Source organism: Rhipicephalus microplus, chromosome X (assembly GCF_043290135.1).
Source record: "Rhipicephalus microplus isolate Deutch F79 chromosome X, USDA_Rmic, whole genome shotgun sequence".
Taxonomy (NCBI): Eukaryota; Metazoa; Arthropoda; class Arachnida; order Ixodida; family Ixodidae; genus Rhipicephalus; species Rhipicephalus microplus.
Window position 1 is genome coordinate 82,515,850 of NC_134710.1, and position 7,702 is coordinate 82,523,551.

A 7,702-nucleotide genomic window follows, 5' to 3' on the forward strand; every position below is an offset into this window, starting at 1 on the left:
GTCTCAATGACCTGGTGTAGACGTGGGTCTAATGAGGTCACTGGTGCGGATGCTTCAGCCACAAGAGAAAGCTGACGCGCAACTTCTTCACGAATGAATTGTTTGATGTGGAGCAGTAAGACGGTGTGATCAGCAGCGATGTCGTGCACGAGAGCGGAAACTTCAGCCGTATCTTCAGCGGCCCTGCGCGTCGAGACACGTTGCTTACGCAACTCGTCGTACTCCTGACAGAGCTGGACAACATCGGTGACGGTCTGTGGATTCCTAGCGACGAGCATCTGGAAGGTATTGTCGCCAACTCCTTTGATGATGTGCTTGATTTTGTCGCGTTCGGTTAGAGATTCATCGACTGGCTTGCAAAGAGACAAGACATCTTCAATGTAACTTGTAAAGGTCTCGTCCCTGCGCTATACTCGACTACGGAGACGCTGTTCCGCGCGAAGCCGGCGCACGGCGGGACGACCGAAGACCGCGGCGATGGTGGTCTTGAAGGCGGACCAGTTGGTGATTTCGCCTTCGTGGTTTTTGAACCAGAGGCTGGCCACATCAGCGAGGTAAAAGCGCACGTTTGTGAGCTTGTCGCAGGCGTTCCACTTGTTGGAAGCACTTACGACTTCGTACTCAACAAGCCAGTCCTCGACGTCTTGTTCGTCGTTGCCGCGAAAAATTGGTGGGTCGCGTTGCCGAGGCACGCCAGTACAGTAGACTGTCGTTGGTAAGGCAGCTTGAGAAGGGCCAGGAGCAGTCATGGTGAACGGTGAGGGTACCGTCCGATTGCGAAGTTCCAGGTTGATGGGAACCCCACTCCTCCACCACTTAAAATAGAGGTGTTGTACGTCGAAAAAGGTTCAGACACAGCTTGGCAAAATGTGCTTTATCAGGCAGGTCTGGCTAATGGCGAGCGGCGTGCGCGAGCTACTACTGCAGCCACCGATCACCCTCGTCTTCTTTATTACCAGCAGAGCGTCTGTTATTCAGATTCATTACAATATATATATATATATATATATATATATATATATATATATATATATATATATATATATATATATATTTAAAGGAAAGAAGTGTACACCTAAGGGCTCGTTTTTTCCGTGTTTCAACACAATATTAATGAGATCTAACAGACAGTAATGCCAAGGAATGTACAGGGGAAGTTATTAGAACCAATGGAATGTAAATAAGAAGAAAGAAAAGTGGATGAAAAAATAACCAGCCGTGAGCAGGAATCGAACCTACGACCTTCGAATAATGCGTTCGATGCTCTAACTACTGTGCTACCACAACGGCCTTCCCTCCATCCACTTTTTTGGGTTTATATGTGAATTTAGAAGTAGGAGTGACAGTCAGCGCCATCTATAAGCCAAACCACGAGTGTGAAAACACTCTTATGCGCATGTTTGGCGTCACGTAGCACGTGAACTTATTATGAGCGGGCAGCTGATTAATTGTCCCTCTTATACAACCTAAACACACCAAGTCTGCCAGTACGAGACCCTCGTTTAATGAACTAAGGGAAAGAAGTGTATACCTAAGGGCTCGTTTTTTCCGTGTTTCAACACAATATTAATGAGATCTAACAGACAGTAATGCCAAGGAATGTACAGGGGAAGTTATTAGGACCAATTGAATGTAAATAATAAGAGCGAAAAGTGGATGAAAAAATAACCAGCCGCGCTCACGGCTGGTTATTTTTTGACTCAATTGACTGTTATACTGACTCAATGTTGACTCAATTTTACTGTTATATCGCGTACGGACATTTATGAGGTGGTTAACTGAAGCGCAGTTACGTTCTAGATAGCTGAGTGTCCTAGTCATGTCAGTGAAATAAGGTACGTGAGAAGTAATGTTGCCGGAATATTCTAGAATGCCTCGATTAGCAGATCTACATTCACTGCCCACGTCTTTTACAGTGAATGAAGGTGCCCGAGTTGTCATCGTCTGCTTATTCGTCATCTGAACTTTGATTATGCTTTGGCAGCACATTGGCAATAACAGTGTCGCGTTCATTTACTGTACCCTCGACTGCATCTAAATCAAAGGGCCGCACACGTAGCATAACAGCGTCTCTCTAATAAAAACTAAGTATTCGCCGAGGTAGACTACAAAAGAAAAAATAAGTGCAAGTTGTCACAAACTGCTATATAACACCGTACTGTTTCGTACCAGGTATATGAAACTCTGAACGCGTGTTGCACACTTTTTGAACAAGCAAATCATTGCGAGGTTCGTTCTTACATTGCCAAAAATATCCATTAAAAACCGTGAAATTCACGGTGAGAATGGGTGACCATAGGTGACCAAAGCGTGCCTGTAACCAGCCCGTGGTCGTCGCAAAAACACCGACGTTCAGCCTAGACATAGGAGGGTGCAGGTGGTCGCCATGCGTCTAGACATATAGTCTATAGACGCATGGTGACCACCTGCACCCTCCTGCCTGTATCCTGCTTCTGCGGCTCGACGAGAGGATTCTCGAAACAGCCTTACAATGAAAAGCAGCGCTAGTTCCATAAAGGAGAGAAAAAGCAACCCTTTAAATGGAGTGTAACTCGTGAGCGTAGAACGCGGCACTCTTCTGACTTCGCTTGTTGATCAAGCTGTAGTTTTTTTTTCCTTCGCCATCGAAGTACTGTAGGTTTACAGTACATCCGGATCTCTTGTTGTGGCATCGCAATTATAGGTGCTCTAATATGGTCGGCACAAATCTACAGCAAAAAAAAAGTACATTTCAGAATATATACGCCCAGGCATTGACATTGCCTCTGAGTCTCGTACACCTTGGCCCGACATTCCCAAATGAGCACGAAGTTATATAAAAATGAAAAACGTTTTTTTTTTCTAGCCATAAGTAAGCTTCGCCAACAGCGCGGCAGCCTTTTGGATGGATGGGTGGATGTATCCGGCTGTGCCTTTTAGATCGGGTGGTGGCTCACGCTACCTAGCCATAAAGTTAAGTACTATCACTATGTGTTCATGGCCTCCGAGATTGCGAGCGTGCAGCGTAGTTCTCTCTGGCCCTCCCAATCGCCGCGCTCCCCAGCAAAACGAGCGAGTATCGCCTCGCGCGCCCGGCTACTGCTAGAGGGCGCGTTTAATGTGAACTCCCTTCGGGGAGGAGCGTTGGGCTAGGAAGGTGTTCAGCTACTTGTACATGAAGAATGTCGATACAAAATGGAGGAAGCGAAACAGAACATTGACTGGTAAATACTTAAAAAACAGCAGGGGGCCAAACCAAAAAGAATTATCGGTTAAAGAGAAGGTGAAGGAAGCTGAGACCGATATGTGGAGAATTGGCATGATTAAGAAGTCCGCACTAGATATCTATCGAACTTTTAAGCAGGAAATTGCCAAGGAAAGGATCTATGATAATACTGTTGCGACGCCGGCCGATCCCGCCGATGCCACCACTGTTGCAACGCGCACCTCCGACGACGTTACGAAGGGCGCCTCGAAATCTCACCGCTGCAACCACTGTTTCGAAAGACGGCGACGCCAACACGGTCCCGAAGGCGCCACTGCTTCAAACTCCGCCGGGAAGGTCACCAGCCGTTTTGGTAGCGTAGGTTTCTCAGCTCGCGACTGCTTCTGCGCAGAGCTGATAGACGAGCGGACGAGACGACGGTGAGTTAAACAAGGTTTATGTACAGCATATATACAAAGGCGTTACAAATTCGGCACTGGGGCCGACAGAGACTCGAAGAGCCGAGCTCTCCTCTCTAACACATAGGTCTGCTCTCAAACGGGTCCGCTCTGACACACATGTCAGCTTTCACCTAGGACCGCCGATCGCGACGCGCCGCAGGGCTTGTTTTATATGCACGGGGTCCAACTCAAATGTCCAACCAGAAGCGCCGCTGGTCGTCAAGGCAGACTCCTCCAATGGGGTCGCCGCTGGGCCGCGTCAGACCTCCAGACATGAAGACGCCGGTTGTTTACTCGACGGGCTCGCTTCCACGTGCGCTGACTCACTGCACGTGGGCGCCAGAAAGGCGCCGCGCGTGTTTACGCCGTTGAGTGGTTCGCGTCAGGCGGACTGCGGGCTGGCCTTGACACAGATTGCCTTTTCCAGAGGCACGGACGTTCGTTGTCGACTCGCAGGCATAACAGCACCCCCGCCGCCAGACAATGCGCCGAAAAGACGAGCTGCTTCCACGGGGCTCGGATGCCAGGCGCGCTCGTTCACCAGGTCCCTCCAGGTTCGCCTCCACGGCCATGGGGAGAATGCAGCTCCAGACTCTGTTCCAGGAACACATCCCATTCTTGAGGACGGATCCCACACTGGCTTTTCACCACAACTTGTCGACCAGCTTCACTCGTCTCTTCTGACCATCTTCGGTTTCAGCACTTGTCGATGGTTCTGCAACTTGCTAAGAACGGTTCGACAACAGACAACACACGACACAAGCAAATGCCTTCGGTCACCCAACAGAACACCAGACAAAGTATAGTACAACATATACCGAGCTAAGTGTCTATCGGAATTTTGTTCCCTCTACATCAAGAGGCACATGTGGGACACAAGACTCTTAAATTGAGAGCTCAATTTTTTTTACACGTACAACAGCGTAACGAATTAGAATAGAACATAAAGTTGGCTCCTTGAGCTCACTCTGGACGAGAGCGCTCAGCTCAGGTCGTGATGAGGCCAAAAGTTTGCCCCGAATCGCCAGCGAGAAACCGAAAGGTGAGAGGGTACTAGCTAGAACGTACTGCTCAATGCACCTGCATTAGCGTTAAGCTTTCCCCCCCCCTTTTTTTTCTTTTTTTAGCGAACGTCAAAGTTGCGCTGTCGGAGTATCATGCTTCATCTCAGTAACCGGCCACATTTAGGCGACGACACCTATGCGGTACCAAGAGGGGCTCACACTTGCGACGTTGCACAGGGGAACAACGATACGGCTTGCTACGGATTGACTCCTCACCGCTTAGCTCGATATCGTGTTTGATCACCCTCGTGTTTCCGGGGTGGTCCGAAAACACGTCTCCAAACTCGGAAACAATCTTTCTCAGGTCCTCCTTCTGGACTTCCCTTAAGCTAGGCTCTAGGTTCAACTGTTCCCAGATTACTTTCGATCCCCCTTCGATTACCTCACAAGAACTAGAAATTCCTGCTTCCTCTTCCTTTGAAGCATTCAACAGCTGATTTACGACTGCTTTCAAGTTACTGTGGTAAATTTTGTTCGGACGCCTTCCTAATTTCACTTCATAATTCGTATCGGAAAGTTTAGATATTACTTTGGCGGACCCTTTCCAATGAATCTCAAGCTTGTTCCTTTTGGACGGCTGCAGCAGCATTACCTGATTATCAACTTCGAAAGCGCGCTTCTTTGCCGATTTGTCGTAGTACTCCGACAACATTTGTGAAGCTTTCATGTGGTTTTCCACTGGCGCCCTAATCGAGAGGTCCTCGCGCTGCTCTTGAATGGGCGTCTCTCGATCATCCCTCGACAGCTCGCTCCAACCATCCGCTACAGGCGAGAGCGTTGCAGCCCTCTCGCTCTGATTCAATGGCGCCATGTCGTCTCCCCCTACGCATACCGTGCCGGTCGCTTCCGCGACGGGCCGCTCGCGTGACTGCTCACATGACTCACGCGGAAAATTTCCTTTCTGGGGTTCCGTCGACCCGCCAACAAGGTCACTTGAGAGTTCACCGCATTGAACAAAATCAAGCTTCCGCGAAAGCTTCCGCGCTTGCGATCGCGTGAGGGCCATGTACGCTAAGTTGGGGAAGAACGATTTAGCCTGCTCTTTGAGAAGCTGCTCTGAGTTGTTGGAGAAAAGATAAGGAAAACGATCGAGAAGCGCGGCAGACACAGCCGCTTCGGTGCGAAGCTTACCGAACGGGCCTTCAATGACAACCGTGGCGATTGGTAAGCAAGCACTCTGCTCCTTGGCGACTTGCCTGATCCACGCGCATTCTCCTGTAAAGTCATCCGGAGACACCAATGAAGGATGGACAACATCCATGGTTGCCGCGGAGTCTCTAAGTGCTCGACACGCTTTCCCATTCACACTAATTTCTTGGATATACGGCTCTAACAACCGCATGTTCTTTTCAGATTCTTGGATTGTAGCAAAAGCAAACTTTTGCTTACAGTTTATCGCGATGTGCCCTTCCGTTTTGCAGTTGTAGCAGATTAGCGGCTTCCGTTTGTTTTCCGATTCTAGGATAGTTGCAAACTTTTGCTGACAGTTTATCGCGATGTGCCCTTCCTTTTTGCAGTTGTAGCAGATTAGCGGCTTCCGTGATTCAAACGCCCGTGTGGTAGAAACCTCACTCGATTTCTCCGCTTCCGTTTGCCCTTCCCCTACAGTGTCATTCGTAAGAGACGCGTCCTTCTTGAAATTACGGTGCGGAACTGGTTTCCGTTGATCAGGTTTCCTTGAAAAGCCCTCTTTCCTTTCATCCTTTTCAACGCGCACTGCCCTGCTATGCAACTTTCGGCGAGTATAATACTCCTCAGCTAACTCTGTTGCCTTGTTTAGCTGTACTTTACCAAGTCTGTCCTGCAGCCAAAGTTTGACATCCTCCTCGATGCAGCGGTAGAATTGCTCCAATGCAACGCATTCCACCACTTTATCGCGGTCGTCATAAACACCTTCGCCCTTGAGCCATTCAATTAAATCGGCTTTAAGACGAAACGCGAAGTCAACGTGTGACTCATTCCCCTTTTTAGCATACCGGAACCTATGCCTGAAAGCCTCGGGTGACAACTTATAACGTCTCAAGAGCACTTTCTTAACCTCGTCATAGCTCTCAAACGCTTCCCTCGACAAGCAAGTTATCGCGTCAGACACTTCGCCGGGAAGAAGAGCTAACAGGTTCTGCGCCCAAAGAGACCGCTCCAAAGCATTTCGCTCACAGACATGTTCAAACTTGACGAGATACTTCGCCATGTCCTCGCCTACTACGAATGGTGGCAGTTGGTCCCGAATTCTAAAACCGCTGACCTGAATCGTCGGAGAAGCTACGCTAGGCGCCTGCGAACACTGCAGTATTGCCAATTATATTCGTTTCAACTCGAGGCGCTCCTGTCTCTCGGCTACCTCACGTTCACGAACTTCTCGCCTTTCGGCCTCCTCGCGGCGTGCTTTGATATCCACCCAGGCCTCATCGACTTCCTCAGCCGACACTCCCTCATCCTTCATGATCTCAAGGATCGCTTGTTTTCGTTTCGCACCGCCCAAAGTAATGCCGAGTTCCTCACAAATTTCGATGAGTTCCTTCACTTTAAGGTTCTCCATCGTTCACACTAGCCTCTTGCTGTTTGCCCCTGTTAACAATTTACTTGCCGTACCCACTATAAGTCAACTAGCAAGACGCGCAAGCAATTTTTCACACTCCCGTGTTTACCCCCTCTTCATTAACTTTGGTTTCAAAGCGCTTCGACTTGGCTTGAAACGATCAAAGCTCACTTCAATGCTTCACACAGCCCTTTTCTAAACTACTACAACCTGAGCTAGAGTAGTCTGGTGAACTGAGGGGAAAACATCAGGCACTCACCGCATCGATGTCGCTGACGCCGGCCCATCCCGCAGCTGCCAACCACTGTTGCGACGCTGGCCGATCCCGCCGATGCCACCACTGTTGCGACGCGCACCTCCGACGACGTTACGAAGGGCGCCTCGAAATCTCACCGCTGCAACCACTGTTTCGAAAGACGGCGACGCCAACACGGTCCCGAAGGCGCCACTGCTT